The sequence below is a fragment of the Triticum urartu genome, chromosome 3A (genome assembly GCF_056163025.1).
Source record: "Triticum urartu cultivar PI428250 chromosome 3A, HENAU_Tu73, whole genome shotgun sequence".
Lineage (NCBI taxonomy): Eukaryota > Viridiplantae > Streptophyta > Magnoliopsida > Poales > Poaceae > Triticum > Triticum urartu.
The window spans coordinates 745,777,362-745,794,288 of NC_141875.1; the positions used below are offsets into that span (position 1 = coordinate 745,777,362).

General features: G+C 48.4%; 1 long non-coding RNA gene across 1 annotated transcript; it reads left to right on the forward strand.

Annotated features, from left to right (window-relative positions):
* The first annotated feature begins 11,027 nt into the window (after positions 1-11,027).
* On the forward strand, positions 11,028-11,581 carry LOC147982624 (uncharacterized). Its single transcript, XR_015617874.1, has 2 exons — positions 11,028-11,133; positions 11,277-11,581. It is a non-coding gene; the product is annotated as an uncharacterized LOC147982624 (long non-coding RNA).
* Positions 11,582-16,927: the final 5,346 nt, after the last annotated feature.

The window sequence follows — 16,927 nt, forward strand, 5'->3', positions numbered from 1 at the left end:
TCGAGAGGTGTCGAGGGGAGAAAAAATATGTTATCAGGGACGAGGGTCATCGAGGGGTCGAGAGAGGGATGAGGGGTCGAGAGAACTAAATAAGAAGAAGAAGAGGATAGGAAGAAGAGGAGAAATAAATAAGAAGAAGAAAAAAGAAGGGGAAGAAGAGGGAGAAGAAGAGGAGAGGAAGAAGAGGAAGTCTTCTCCTCTATTCTTTCTTTTCTTCTTTTTTCTTCTTCTTCTTCCTCTTTATTTTATCGGGGACGAGGGTCGTCGAGAGGTCGAGGAGCGGTAGAGGAGAAACCCTAAATAGAAAGTATCATCGGTGTGAGATACATGTACCGTCGGTGTCGGACACTACACCCACATACCACAAGTGGCGCGGGCTTCGACGCCCACGTCACTTGTGGGACGTGGATGTAGTGTCCGACACCGAAGGCCACATGTATCTCACACCCACGAAACTTGCTAGCTATTTAGGGTTTCCTCTACCGAAAAGAAGAGGAGAAATAAATAAGAAGAAGAAAAAAGAAGAAAAAGAAGAGGAGAAGAAGAAAGGAATAGTGGAGAAGAAGAGAAAATAGAATATATTCTATTTTCTCTTTTCTCCACTATTCCTTTCTTCATCTCCTCTTTTTTTTTCTTTTCTTCTTCTTCTTCTTCTTCTTCTTCTTATTCTTATTAGCCGGAAGTAGAGAGAGGTTTCCTAGTGTCAAAGTATTGAAGAAATCCATGCCTTCATCATTAGCCGGAAGTAACCAGGGCATGTTGGTACGATGTTCTGCAAAGTTGTTTTGGAATGGAGTCCCGGATAGAATAATCCTCCTTTCGGTACCAATTCAGCAAAGGCCTTCCAAATAGCGATATTCGGAAGGCTCTTGCTGAACTTTGTACCAAAAGGCGGATTATCCTATCTGGGAGTCCGTTCCAGAACAACTTTGAAGAGCTTCGTACCATCATGCACATGTTACTTTCGCCTAATGATGAAGACATGGTTTTGTTGAATCCTGAGACACTACGCAACCTCCCGACCCCTCGGCGATCCTATCGAACATGAGAGGAAGAAGAGGATAAAAAAAGAAGAGGAAGAAGAAAAAAAGAGGAGAAGAAAGAATAGAGGAGATCTTCTCCTCTATTCTTTCTTCTCCTCTTATTTTTCTTCTTCTTCTCTTTTTTTTATCGGGAACAAGGGTCGTCGAGGGACATAGATGTAGTGTCGTCGTTGTCGATATATACCCCCTCCCGATAGCTTACTATGATTAGGTAGCTAGTTCTACGTTTGGCACTAATATATCCATCTATCATGTTTGAATAATAATTGCCATGTTGTAAATATTTGTAGAAACTATGGACACCGCCCTAGACGAAGAAACAAAAGAAGCGTTGTTGAGGGACATAATCGCAGAAGGAAGTGATGCCATCTCGTTGTTTCTCAACGAAACCGATGGTCTGGAAGGAGAGGGTGAACAAGCTGGCTACGGTGACCTAATGCCGGTGCAAGAAGAAGAACATGAGGATGGCTCCGGTGACCGAACCGAGTTCGGCCAGGTATATATATTAGTTAAGCCTATGCTGACTAGCTGATTGATGCATTCATTGTTTTGGTATGTACACATATTAATTAAGTCTTTGTTCTTTTTTCTAGCCCTCAGGATCGAGCACAACTTCGGTAAAGAGACGAGGCCCGAAGAAAAAGTTGAGCTCGGATGAAAAGTTTGAGATCATAGCAATCGCGCCCGACGTCCAACCTATTGAACCCCTCCGGACAAAGAGCGCATTTGTTGCTCAGTGCGGGGTTCTGGTTAGGGACAAGATCCCGATAAGCATCCAGCAATGGTTTAAGCCGGCTACAGAAGACCCTGAGGTCTCTTATGTCAATGATATGCAGAAAAATGATCTTTGGACTGAGCTGAAGTCAAATTTCACCCTACCGCCTGAGGATAATCCAGAGAACCCAGTTAAAGAGAAATTAATCAAGTCTTTTGCTCTGAAGAGGATGGCAGAACTATTCAGGAGGTGGAAGAAAGAGCTGAATAAGTTTGTCGAAAATAATGAGACACCAGAATTTAAGGGCAGATATGAGAATATCAGAGATCACTGGCCCGCATTTGTGGCCCACAAGACATCGGAAAAGAGTTAGAAGATGTCGGCGACAAACAAGCAAAATGCTGCGAAGAAGAAGCTTCACCATCGCACGGGGTCAGGTGGCTACCTCGTAGCCCGGCCTAAGTGGTCCAAGACTGAGAATGATCTGGTTCATAAAGGGATTGAACCAGAGACAATTAACTGGCCAGACCGTTGCCGGACTTGGTTCTTCGGGGCTGGCGGAACACTGGACCCTGTAACAGGGAAGTGCATTTGTACGAACGATCAAATGGACATACCAGTCAGTAAGCTTAAGCAGTATATCGAAGCAGCGCAGGAAGGGACGTTCTTTCCAGACAGAGAGAACGACGAGCTCACAATGGCCCTCGGGAATCCTGAGCACCCTGGACGGACACGAGGCACGCCAGGCTCCATTCCGTGGAAGGTTGGGTTTCCGGACGCAGGCGGTTACAAATCCCATTAGAGGAGGAAAAAAGTGCAGCAGACCCAAATGCAGGCGCTGCAAGCAAGGGTAGACGCGATAGAGGAACGAGAAGCAAATCGCAGCAAACGTACTGCCGAAGCCTCCCCCGAAGCTACCCCGCCATCTTAGCGCAGAAGCAGCGTGGCTTCCACCGAGCTGCTTCAGCCGGAGCATGCCTTGACGGCTCCTGCCAGCTATCCCGTGGATGCTATAACAGAGTCTCAAAATTGCCACCTTATGACGCAATGGATGAATTTGAAGGTCAAGGCGGCTGTTGGCTCTGTTTTTCCTACTGAACCCGGCGCAACTTTTCACTGCTGGCCGATTCCAGAAGGATATGCTAGGGTGATGGTGGATGAGATAACGGAGGGATTTGAGGACCTCCAGCTTGACCACCCTACCGGTGAAGGGGAGACTCGGCTGGGGTCTGCTCTGAAGACTCCATGCCTATGGCGGAAGGAGCTCATCAACCTTCCGAACTGGACGCCACCGCCTCCTCCTCCTCCTCCTCCGGCGAGTCAGGGCACTCCGCCTCCACCGCCTCCTCCTCTTGCGAGTGACGATCAGGGCCCTCGGCCGGCTCCTTCTCCGGCGCGCGGCGGCACTCCGCCTCCTTCTCCGCCTGCGCCGACGCGCCCGAGCAGCCAGCCTCCTCCTTCTTCACCTCGTCAGCAAGGGCGGAAGAGACCTGCCGCCGCTCCAGCTGCTCCGGCGCGTCGTAGTCCTTCTCCTCCGCCTCTTAAGCAAGTAAAGAAGACAACCGCTACGTCTGCTCGGTCGGCGTCTAGCAGTACAACCAGAGGCGGGAGGACATACAGATTCGGTCCTTCTCTAAAGACTCCAGAGAAGTTACCATACGAGAGGACCCAGGAGGAGAACGCCGAGATCGCGCGAGAAGAAGTGAAGAAATTCTTTGAAGGGGTGAAAGCAAAGAAACATCCACCTCCGGAGGAGAAGGTAGATCGGGTGAAAGTGAAGCGCACTCTGGTTGCCCTCACAAAACCACCGAAGTCTGATTCGCCGAAAGGAAACTATGACCGCATTATTGGAAAGGAATTTGCCGAAGCGGAGCGGTCGGGAAGTACTGTCAGTGATCAAAAGCTGAAAGAACGACGAGCTGGGAAACAAATTGCCCAGCTCGGCGAACAAGCGAAGCAATCGTGCCCCCCGCTCAAGGTGCCTAGCCACAACGTCGATAATGATCCGAGGATGGTGCCCGGTTATAGCAATCTTGCAGATTACCTGCCCAACGAAGTACATTATGAACCCATGGAGATGCAGATACAAAGATACGAGTACGGGAAGCCTCTCGTCAAAGATGAAAGATCTCTATCAACGATGATGCGAAGATTGCATGATTGGTACTTGAAAATCTGCAGAGACTCTGGGGGGAGGAGTACCTTGTATGTGAAAGTTAAAAAGGAGCATGACCTCATTGGAATTGATCTGTTGCCTGTTCCATTTGAGGAGTTCTATCAGTTTTTCAATCAATTGGCCCTCGATAAAACAACGGTCGCCTGCTACTGTCTGTAAGTAGTACTACTTCTGTCATTAAGTTTCTCTATATAGCTTAGCTCTTTCATTGCATGTATTTATAATCATCCTCACTATATTATGCAGATTGAAGATCGCCGAATTGAAGAAAAGACAAGTCGGTGATATTGGGTTCATTAACACACATCTCATAGATGCAACTCAGGTTAAACTTCATTCCGCAGCTACCGAGGCCAGCTTGCTACGATCGTTCGTAATAAATCAAAACAAAGATATAATACTCTTTCCTTACAACTTCAGGTGAGTGTTACTGTCTTGTGCGTATTCGGTTTCCCTTATATATTAGTCAAGGTTATAGTAATGTAATTCATGAGTTATGCATGTGTGTGCAGTTACCACTATATTCTCCTAGAGATTAAGCTTGAGCAGGGAGTAGTAACCGTCTTGGACTCTAAACGAAAAGATCCCAAGGAGTATGCGGACATGACTGAAATCCTCAAGAAGTAAGTTAAATCGATCATTATCCACCATATCAGCAACTTTGTTCATTTCCTGATATCAAGTAATTGTTTTCTTTGTCCGGCAGGGTTTGGAGAAAATTCACCAAAACAGTTCCGGGACTGCCGAAGGAGCTGGAATTTAGACACCAGAAAGTAAGTACTATAGTAGCATGTTCCACGCATCTCCTAGTGATTCAAGCACTAGTTTCATCAATACCATTTAGCATTCTTGCTTATCAGTTTGATTAACCTCTATTTCTTGTAAAGTGGTTGTGGCAGGAACAAGGGAATGATTTCTGTGGATACTACATCTGCGAGTCCATCCATCACACGACCTGTGAGCGGGGCGGGTACTCTAACGAACAAGAAGTACGTAAATAACAACATTCACAATTTTATTTTATTACCATCATTTGTGTTGAGTTTCATTCATTTATATATATATATATATATATATATATATATATATATATATATATATATATATATGTATGTATGTATTGACCCCCTTCTTCAAATTAGATGTTTCGGAAGCAGGATGAACTCCTAGCACCAGCTCGCATGCGAGCAATTCAAGAGGAATTGGCGGCATTCTTTCTTGACCACGTGATCCCTGAAGACGGAGAATTCTATGTGGACCCTGAGTCCATATGATTATATTTGTAAGAGATAATTATTGTATATATGTAGCCGGTAGTGTCAGATAGATATACGAGAACTTGTTGTTCGACCAATCTCTCGGAGAAGGAGAGGTGGTCGATATCACTTCTCTCTGTATATATGCATATATGTTCATGACGATCTTCTGTTTCCTTCGTTTGCTTACTAGCTAGCTAGCGTGTCTAGTCCTCTCTATATACGTATGTATAGTACGTAGCGTCGACCAAGCACGGACATAACAGAGGACACTTCTCTCTATTAATTATAACTAGCTAACACAATATATGAAACACCTAAATTAACCCCCCAAAACCCCCAACCCCCCCCCCCCCTTTAAAAAAAAACAAAAACCCCAGCCACAGAAGTGCTGACGCGTGGATGCCTATTGGTCCCGGTTGGTGCCACCAACCGGGACCAAAGGGTCTCCTGGCTGGGCTCTGCGCACTGCCCACGTGGAGGGCCTTTAGTCCCGGTTCTAGATTGAACCGGGACTAAAGGGGGGAGGTATTAGTACCGACACTTTAGTCCCGGTTCCGGAACCGGGACTAAAGGCCCTTACGAACCGGGACTATAGGCCCTTTTTCTACCAGTGGGAGTGCGCAGCGAGGCAAACGGGGTTGGCGAGCTGTAGACGGGCGATGTAGAGCCTGTTGCGGGTGCGCGGCACTCTTGCCAGGACGCGGTGCTGGCGACCGCGCACCATCATGACGCCGGCTTCGACGTGCGTAGGACAGCCGTTCTCGTCAAGCTGCCCGATGGACACGATGTTGCTCTTCAGCCGTGGGATCCAGTACACGTTGGTGAGTGCACGGTGCCCGTCGTCAGCCGCGGCGAACAGGACGGTGCCCCGCCCGTGGATTGACACGAGCGAGCCGTCCCCAAACCTGACCGAGCCACGAATGCCCTTGTCCAGCTCGGCGAACGCTGCCTCGTCGCCGGTCATGTGGTTCGACGCACCTGTGTCGAGGTACCAGGCCGTGTCCTGATCACCGGGAGCGCGGCGCAGTTCCACGTGGGCGCACGATTCGTTGAGGAAGACGACCTCCTCGCCCGCTCCAGCACGCGGCGTGACGACCGCAGCTGTCAGGGAGCCCTCCTCGATCATCAGTAGACCCGGATCGTCGTCCTCGCCTGCTTGGCCTTGTGCAAGGAGGGCCTGTTCCTCCTCGCGTTTCTTCTTGCGGCAGTCCTGGGCCCAGTGGCCTGCGAAGCCGCAGTAGTGACACTTGTCACGATCCGCGTCGCCGCCGCTGTTCTTCCCACCACCGGCGTCAGTGCCGGCAGGGGATTTGCCTTTTCCGCCGTGGCCACGTCCGCGGCCACGCCCTCGTCCACGCGCCTGTGCACCTGACGAGTTGCTACCGCTTGCGCCGTTGTTCGCCGTACGCTTCTCGTACGCGTGCCAGTCCTCTAGGGTAATCAGAAGGCGACCGGCATCCTCGCCTCCGCCGTCTTGGTTGAGGCGTTCCTCCGCCACCTTGAGCCGTCCGGTGAGCTCCTCCACCGTCAGGGTGTCGAGGTCGACCAACGTCTCGATGGAGAGGGCCACCTGAGCGTATTTGCGGGGCACAACTCGAAGGAACTTACGTACCACATGCGCGTCCCCGACGGGATCACCATGGATGGAGAGGTTGTTGACGAGCCCGGTGAGCCTCATCGCAAAGTCGTCGACGTTCTCGCCGGGCTTGAAGCGGATATCCTCGAATTCTCGACGAAGGCCCTGGGCCTTGGCCTCGCGCACGGCGGCCGAGCCCATCCGCATGGTCTTGATGGCATCCCAGGCCTGCTTCGCCGTCTCCTTCGTGGAGAGGACCGCGAGCATCTCCTCCGGCACCGCCCGGAGGACGGCCTCCAGGGCGATGCGGTCGTCGTGGTAGTCGGCGGTTCCACTGGTGACGGCGTCCCACAGCCCGCAAGTCTGCAGGATGGCTCTCATCAGGAGAGACCAGCTGCCGTAGTTGCTCCGGGTCAGTGTCGGGAACACCGTTGGGAGGGCCACCTCGCGTCTCTGCACCACCGGCGCGGCGACCTCGCGCCCGCGCACGGTGCGGCTATGCCTAGCCCTGGGAGACCGCGAGAGCGTGTGCCCACGCGTCGGCGACGGAGTCCGGGACCCGCCAGCGGAGTCCTTTCGCGACCCCTCGCCGGAGCCCTTCCGGGGCTCCTTGCTGCCCGCCATGATCGCCGGATCGTACTAACGGCTCTGATGCCAATTGTAAGCACCGATCACACACACACTCGCAAGAATACTCAGAAGACAGTGGTTTTGCGTTGCGAACACTTGCAACTTTTCTGCATTCCTTCTTCTCCTCTTATTCAGTTACAGAAAGGGAACGAGGCCACTAATGGCTCGAGAAAACAGCCACGCCAAGCCACTACGATCGCGCCATCCCACGATCCAGCTCATGCGGGGTGTGGATTACTTCTAAGCAAAAAAAACTTTCTAACAAACTTATCTACTCAGCTGACTATGCAGCGTTTATTTTCTGCTAAGACTAAACTGACGAATACATAAGGTTTAAGTCCACAGTGTCTGCGCGCGCCGGCTCATAGGCCAGACCAGGCTGCTGCTGCCGCATCAGCAGAGCACGGCGTTTCTCCCTCCGACATCAACACTCGGTCGTGGGCTGGCAGCGTGCTTGGCCGTGGTTTGGACGACGCGGTGTCCCTCAAACTAGCCTACGACCCGGCTCCCTCGAGCAACGGAGCATAGCAGCCGGCAGCGCTGCTCCATCCACCGGGGTCGACTGCAAGGCACGACCCACTCGGCGACCTCTCCCTCCGGTGTCGACTGCCTGACGCAGCGCGGGCACACGGCGGCTCTTTTCTCCACTACCGCGGCCTCCGCGGCGAAGTGCCAGCGCTGGCCACGCACTTGCAGGCGGCGGCTCGTCCAGACGGCAGCGTGATGGTTCCCTCTGCAGTGAAGCGCAGGCCGGACGCGACACGACCACGAGCGCCGATCCGCGTCCCCAGACACGGCGACCTTCGCAGCGGAGACGCGCTGTGGATTCCGGCGGATATTAATATGATGATGAGTTATATATATCATTTATGAAATAACCGCAGATATTAGTTTTAACTGGATGGATCCTAGCTAGCTAGATAAGTGATCAAGTATAATATGGATTATATATCAACAATCCATATTACTTGATCACTTAATTATGATCCATCCACTTAAAACTAATCTGCAATTCTTTCACTTTGATTTAACAACTCATTATAATGTAAAAACAATCTTTAAATTAAATGGAAAACAGACAATAAAAAAATAAATAAATAATAAAACAAAAAAATACCAAACTTTTAGTACCAGTGGGTGTTACCAACAGGTACTAAAGGTCTCCCCTCCCCGGCGCTGGCTCGTACCACGTGGTGGCCCTTTAGTGGCGGTTCGTGCTGAACCGGTACTAAATGGGGGACCTTTAGTCCGCACCCTTTAGTGCTGGTTACAGAACTGGCACTAAAGGGCGTTACGAACCAGTGCTATAGCCCAGGTCTGTACTAGTGGGATTGATAAATCTTAGGTCATCCACTTGAGGGAAAATTGCTACTATTCTAATAAACTCTGAGTTTTGAGGCCCAACACGTGTGTATAAAAATAAAGTTTGGTAGTAGGCATCACTAGTCTATCCCTCATAACTTAATTTAGCTACGTGGGCATCTCGGCCATCATATTGGTGTCACTACACTAAATCTTCTTTAAGTTTGTAGTAACGTTAGTATGCCTTATGAGTGGACGTGCTACATATGTGAATAATGCTTAGTTGAATAACTCAATTAGAATGCCCTTATGGCAAGTATCACATGAGCTAAAAAAAATGACGATCTGAGTATATATGTACCTACAAGATATGAATGTCTATAGGGACGAGAATCTACACCAAAAGGTGAAAGCTAAAGGAAGCTTCCCCGTAAATAAAATAAAACTAAAGGTAGCTGGCATGTCCCGTTCATAAAATTGGGTGCACCATGTAGAATCGGAAGAAACAAGACCTCTTTTGTGTGCGAACCAATCTGTGGTTCGATGGTTAGAGGGGCAGTGGTATCCCCAGCCCATCAGGATTCAAGTCCTGGTGCTCCCATTATTCCTGTATTTATTTCAGGATTTTCAATGATACAATTTCAGTGGGAGGAGACGTTCCCATCGATGACGAAACGTCTATGGTGACTTCCTTAATCTCAAGCCGACGTGCCAGCTCAGTTTTTCGAATGTGCTAATAACGGTAGGGTGTGCGTGTGTATGTTCATAGCGATGAGTATATGCGTGTTTGTCTGTACCATGTAAAAAAAAGACAACTTCCGCGTTTCTTCCACGTGGTAGACATTTGTTCACGTTCCATCATTTCCTGTCCTGTCCTCGGCAACTTTGCGTCCATGCATGCATTATTTTGCTCGAATCCAAATAGAGTACGTCCATGCTGGCATGTGCCACGTCTGCTAGTTAGCTTGTTGATTTTCTCAGTCTTTTGTGCTTGACTTGAACCGGGCAAAGAAATCAAGAGAAAAAACAAGTGTGTCATGACTTGATCTAGAGCTGCTTCGACACAAAACACAATAATAGTGCCATATCGGTGATCGACCAAATGTACGATACGCACATAGTAAGACCTTTGCTACTCCCTCCGTTCTTATATATAAAACTTTTTAGAGATTCCAATACGAACTGTATACGAAGCAAAATGAGTGAATCTATACTTCAAAATATAACCTTTGTATATAGTCATTAATTAAATCAATAAAAAACTTATATTTATAAACGGAGGGAGTATTAGATAATTATTACTGATTTCCGCCTTCTAAAAAAAGTTCTACACAGACCAAGCGGACTCACCGTAGCAATGTAACCTCTAACCCTTGTAATTTTCATTCAATGAGATCACAAGAAGATGCAGATAGATTATAAGAAACTCCGCATGCACATGCATGGTGCTTGGTGAATGCCCTCGTACGTGCAGCTTTAGAATTGTCAAATCCTTTCAGCCAGGCAGCTATGCTGATGACAAAACTATATGTTCGCATTGTACATACCGTCGTTGTAGCACTACCTTACCTCTATTTTTTGCTTCTGATGTTCTTTGTACTACCTTGGCAGTTGATGAATAGATCGAAATTTATCCTCGCAAAAAAGTACCTTACCTGCTCATGCATTGTTGTTTCAACAGGACACTGGTAGGAATGCAAGAAAGCACCGAGCAAAGGCAACTCGCAATTGCTCCGCTCATTCCCACCAAGCTTTGAGTGCAAACCCATTGTTGCTTAACGAGGTGTAACGGCGGTCGTGGACGTAGACGTCACGGGGTTCCACAGTAGCAAGGAAACGACGGAACTGGACCACAATTTGTTGGTTGATTCTTGTCGGCAACATCATGACCATGTTGAAGTCGGTGGCCAGAAGTCATGGGAAAGAGTGCAAAGAATGATCATCATGTAAATATTCAAGTAATCATCCCGGGCCCACTAACCTGCCGGCCAACATGGGGTAATAAGAGTTGTTATATGGTGCAGTGCAATGTAAGATGCCACCATGGGTGCCATCTGTGTGACGGAAAAAAGAATTCTTAAATTGATACCATCTTAAAGATAGAACCATTTTTTAAAGGATGTTTAAACGATACCATCTTAAAGATACAACCATTTTTTTAAAGGATGTTAAAAGGATACCATCTTAAAGATAGAATCATTTAAAAAAGTTATGGATAGTGATATGCTAAGATATCTTTCTGATATTAATTGAGTGAGATAGGGAGTAAATGATCTCTAGCTGCAACTTTATATATAAAGATATAATCGTGTGAGCTTTTGGACGGCCAAATAGAGAGGAGAAGAAAAACTTTGTGTCTGGTCTTATGGAAGGGAAAGCTATTCTTCTTTGCCTTATGGTGATTGTGCAGCTCGGAAATTCCATTCATGCTAGTACGAAATTGATCTCCCTTTTCCTATATGTTTCATTTCTCATGTCAACTAGAGTAGAATAATATTTTCAGCCAAAAAACACGAACTTTCATGGATTTTTCACGATATGGACTTCTTCTAATGATGTGTGTTCTTCTCTACAGAGGACTGCTTTATTGGAATTGCATTTGGAGCCACTTTATGCACGGAATTAAAATGTCGTTTCTCCTGCATGAAAAAATGGGGACCCGAAGTCACCAAATCATACTGTACGGAAGTCATCCCGAACTTCCAGCATTGTTATTGTGTTGTTTGTGACACCTAGAGTTGCACTAGGTCAAGATGTTCAATTATGTATCTTATCTTTTTTGTTGGATATACACCAAAGTTGGGTGATTCCGTGCTTGCAAATAATAAAGAAAAGAGAAATAAAAAGACAGATCCGGCCGTGCTAGGCATTCCGTGTGTATGGACGTTCTCATGACTACATGCATAGCTATCAGATGATCTAGCAAGGCCTATTTGGCTGTTTTATATAAAGGCCATCACAAAGGGTACATCTTCCTTCCTCCACTAACAATCAGTAGTAGCAAGGCAGCTAGCCATATCTTTACTGGGTGAAAGCATGTGGTCATGGCTAGTAGCTAGATACTCCAGTAACTATTACTTGTTTCAGAACCATTCTACAATCGATCATTATAAGATACATACTAGTCAGCAACCCATGCACCTGCACGGGCTAGAACTTTGGATATACATTGTATGCGTAAAATTGTGCACATTAGAAATGTCAGGGCAAAATTAGAACACACTCATTTGAAATTTTATTAGTGAAATGCATGTCACTGTTTTTCATGGTTAGATTTTGATGTTGAATTTCACTAATAAAATTTCACTAATATATTCCTTGCTACTATATTTCACCAATAGTGCCATGGCGCACTTGACCTCAGATTGATAGATGTTACACCCTGTATTTCTAAATATAAGACGTCTTATATATAGGAACATGGGCAGTAGTTAATATGAGGGTGCAACTTTGTTGAGGTGTTGCATACGTGGTCAACATTCATAGGTGTGAATGAAAGAAAATCATGTTTGTTCAATTCCTATATAAATATCCCATGAATTCGTAGAAGTTCTAGAAAAAAGAATGAATGAAACTCTGAATTTCATCTTTAGTTAGCCTTTATGACATCCATGGAGAAGTGCGCTATGTTCGACCATATAGCAAGCAATATTTTATAAAATGTCAAAGTAATATTCTATACTGAAAAGAATAATCACAACGTCATATTTTATATTTCAAATCAAAGCATGTAGGATGGATTATCTGTATGGTTGTTTTTTCCTTAGTCATGTAATAAAATAAATTTTTATATGAATATCAAAATGGATGTTTGAAGTATTTTAGGTAGAAATGGAGTTTCCACTATCAACAACACTCTTTAGAAGTTGCGAACAGTTCTGGCAAAAAATTAAGATCTACTCCCGAATAATAAAGTGGAGTACTTGATATAATTATTATGAGAAATATTTCACATATTTTCCTTTTTGTGGTCCGAACGCATTCTATAGAATAACTGATTGGTACATATGGGGATGTTAGTATTAGTAGTTGCATGCTTTCAGAGAAAATATGGAACACATACTCTGAAAATATATTCACCTCTCAATCATGTATCATGCAAATGTAGTAAACAAAAGTTAGATGGTGCCCGTGCTTTCTTTTTCAAGGGATAACCCTCAGCTTTCTTATTTTGAAGGCAACAAAGAGAGACCATGGGGTGGAGGACTTACGTATGTTTTAGTGCTGACGCGCACGTTTTTGTTTGAGAGAAACAAAGAGAGACCATGGGGAGAAGGACTCACGTATGTTTTCTTTAGGGATACTGCTCAGTTTGTTTTATGAGGGAAAACTGAGAGAGACGTGGGGAGGAGGACTTTTGGGGGAAATAAAGAGAGACCATGGGGAGGAGGACTCCTGTATGTGGGATAGGAGAGCTGGTCTCTTGTTTTATTTTGTAAACAATTAGCTGGTCCCATGTTTCATCCTACGTCTATAGATGAATGATATATTAATCGGATGGTCACAATTTCGTAATTCTAAGGATTAACACGGTGTCTCATATGGTGCTTCCAATTAGTAAATATAAGATATAAGATATAAGAAGTGCAATTGATTGTTATGAGATGTTGGAGTGAAACAAGCAAGGCAAGTGATTTCAGATGTGGACAGTGTGAAAGAGTGGATTCGGTTATGAAGGAAGAGTGTTGTTCCATTCGTATCATCAATCTATCCGTCAACAATGGTGCGGCAAACCAAGACTATGTAAGCAGTGTCCCCGGGCCTAGAATGCAACCGACGGTGAATCCACCGGGCACGCTTCGATAGGCTCAAGCTTGCCATGCAAAATCGGGGAAATGCTTTTTACTCATCATTTGAGCAAGCGAGACATGGCGTTGTCTAGCCCTTCGCCACTGCGGGGTCGCACCTGGCCTTGTAGGAGGAGGCTGGAATCCCGCTGGTTGGCCACCATCCATCGCCGAACTGCGGAGCAAGGAAGGAGTCCACGCCTAGTGCCCCACTACAGGACCAGGAACGACTGAGGGAGGCTGTTTGTTGGAACCGCAGCCCTCTCTCTACTCGATCAAGACTAGAGATAGAAGAAGGAGAAGCACACAGTATAGTGAGTTTCATCCGGCTTCACAGCCCCGTTACAATTCAGAGCACTAACTCAAACACAACACCAGTACGTGGCTTATATAGCGGGACTCACACCACAGCCGGAGGCACTAACTCCACGACTTGCATGCACACATACTAACCTGCCCGTCACATCCGGTTGCTAACCACGCACGCACTAACTACTGAGCCTAGCATGCGCTAACCACTAAGCCCCATGCATGCAACACCGCGTCTCCGCTCTCGCCAGCGCCTGATCCGCACGTCCTAGCCAGCTCGCACGCGGTTGCTACGTCCTGAACTCCCAACAGATCACCAACGGCTACAGCAGACTCGGATATACACACATACGCACACGCCACGCTGCTGTGTCCCGCACGTCCCGCGCGTCACCGACGCCCCCGACGAGCCCGACGGCACCAGCGCGTCCCGCCCGCCCCGCGCGCATCCGTCACGCCCGACATGCCCGACCACACATGTCGTGGCTTATTCCAACACTGTTCCAGGAGGTCGCCAGCCAGTTTGCCGCCTCGCCGGACTGGTGGAGCCTAGAGGGAAGAGTACTGTTCCAAGCCCCACAAGGCCACGCAGACGCGGCAAGCCCTGCACAGGGGCTCGCTATATGGGCCGTCCCAGTAAGTTCGTTTCAGATTGACTCTCGTCCAGCTCGATTTATTTGACCACTCAACTAGTAACGCATTGACTGTCTGACAATACACATGTTGACCGTTGACTTTTTACCACTCAGCAGTCAGCACCCTTGGGTTCACGGTCATGCGATCAGACGCCTCGCTCTTCGTTCTCCACCGAGCACGCGATATGGCCTATCTTCTTCTTTATATAAATGACATTGTACTCACGGCATCATCCATGGAGTTCATGCATCGCATCATAAGTTCATAACCCAGGTGCACTCGTTGCACTCGAGGACATGGGGCCACTCCAGTCTTTCTTGGCATTGTGCATCGCTCGTTCTGTGGGTTCTTTCTGCATCAAGGATAGTATGCCGAGGACATACTTCAGCGCGCAGGCATGACCGACAATCACACGGTCTCCACTCCGGTGCACCAAGGCCAAGTTCTCGGCCACGGACGGTGCTCTTGCTAACGACGCCTCATTCTACCGGAGCATCTCCGGGGCCCTGCAGTCTCTTACTCCGACACGGACCAACCTCACTTATGCCGTGCAGCAGGTATGCCTACACAAGCATGCGCCTTGGCAACCTCACTGGGCGGTGGTCAAGCGCATTCTACGTTACGTTCGTGGCACCGTGCCCAACGGTCTCACCATTGCTGCCTCACCGCCGAGCCTGACTTGGCCGGTGGTCCGTACACCCGTCAATCTACGTCCAGATACTGCATCTTCCTCAGCGGCTCCCTCATCTCATGGCCGTCTAAGCACCAACCGACGGTATCTCACTCCAGTGCAAAGACGGAAACCTTGCGGTCGCCAACGCCTTTGCCGGGTACTACTGGGTTCGGCAACTGCTTCATGAGCTGCAAGCTGACATGCAGAAGGCCACCATCATCTATTGCCACAATGTCTCGGTAGTCTAACTCGCACGAAATCCAATACATCACCGCTGACCGAACATATCGAGCTTGACATCCATTTTGCTTGGAAAAAGGTGGCTCTTGGTCAAGTCCGCGTACTGCATGTTCCTACATCGCATCAATTCGCTGAGAAAATGACTAAAGGGCTTCCAGCTACTGTCTTCGACGAATTAATGTCCAGCCTTTGTGCCTCCAATGGCGACGTTGTGACCGCGGGGGTGTTGGAAACGTCCTATCCCGCAGGGTGCCCCTACGTGATTCTCTCTCACGTAGCCGCTCCCTGTAACTACCTAGTCTTAGTGCGTGTACTAGCTTAGTGGAGTTTGTTACGTGGTTAGTTGGAGTAGTGGCGAGCCCAAGGTCATGTAACAGCTCTCCGCTTGTGAGAGAGCTCGGCTCCCGGGTCGCTCCTGGAGGCTCCCGATCTGGCCATGGCGTGCGGGCCTCCCCCTGGGAGGGAGAGGGGGCGGCGGTGGTGCCCGACGCAGCGACGAACTGGCGGCAGCAAGCTGAGGGGAAGACCGGGCGGAGCGGTGCGAGGCTAGATGGCACGTGGACGGGGCCGCGGGGCTCTCCTGCGGGCCCGGAAGAGGCACCAGAGATGGGCGGAGCCGCGGTGCCGGCAGTCGGAGAGCATTCAGGTTAGGCCCCATCCACGGCGCGGAGCGGCCACGGCATCCCGGTGGACGATAGGCAAAGGGTGCCGTCGTCGCTTCAAGGCCGAGCTGCCGACGGCCGCCTCCAGCTCCCCGTGCAGTCCGTCCAGAGAGAGACGGGATTTTTTTCGGTTGAGGGGTGTCTATGTAAAGAGACTGGTCCCATCTGTCATATAAACACACTTAAACGAGTCAAAGAGGATGGTCAGTGCTTTCTGCAAAAGGTTTAGTGAGAACGCAGTGATTTCTCCAACGGATTAGCGATTTGGTAGTTTTTTTTACAAACCTAGCTGTAAATGTGGTAGTTTTGTGCAATTAACTCTGTACGTGTATATATGTACACTCCTGATGGATGAATACACATGAGTTAAGCCTGTGTCGTGTCTGTCTTTCCTACACATGGTGCCGAGCATGCTCCCCAGGTGCAGCGCCTCGCCAAGCAGTAGTGAGCTGAACACGGCCACGTACGAGCGTGGGGTTGAGGACGGACGTGAATAGTAGGCCCCACCCGGACGCTTGACGCGCCATGAGCATGATCCTGAGGCGAGCGCCCTGGTGGAGAGGAAGGCGAGGAGGTGTATGTTGGAGGATAGACACCAATTCTGGTGGTCCGGATCGAAGCATATCACGAAGGCAACACAACGGGGCATTGTGGAGTAGTGGAACATTGAAACGGGTACCCCCGACTGATCCTGTCCTACAGGAGGAACCAGAGCATGTAGAATAGGCAACTGTTAGTGCAGAGCAAGGAGCTCATGGCGTGGTTACCGCTGTAGCAGGTCATGCAGTTACGTGGAGGAGTGACCCGTCCGCCTTGTAGAAGGTGAAGAAACATTGGGCTGCCGACGCCGTGCATGTTGCTGCAGTGCACTGTAGCACCTCCTCATCCATCCCGGCGGCACCGGACTGCAGCAGGCATT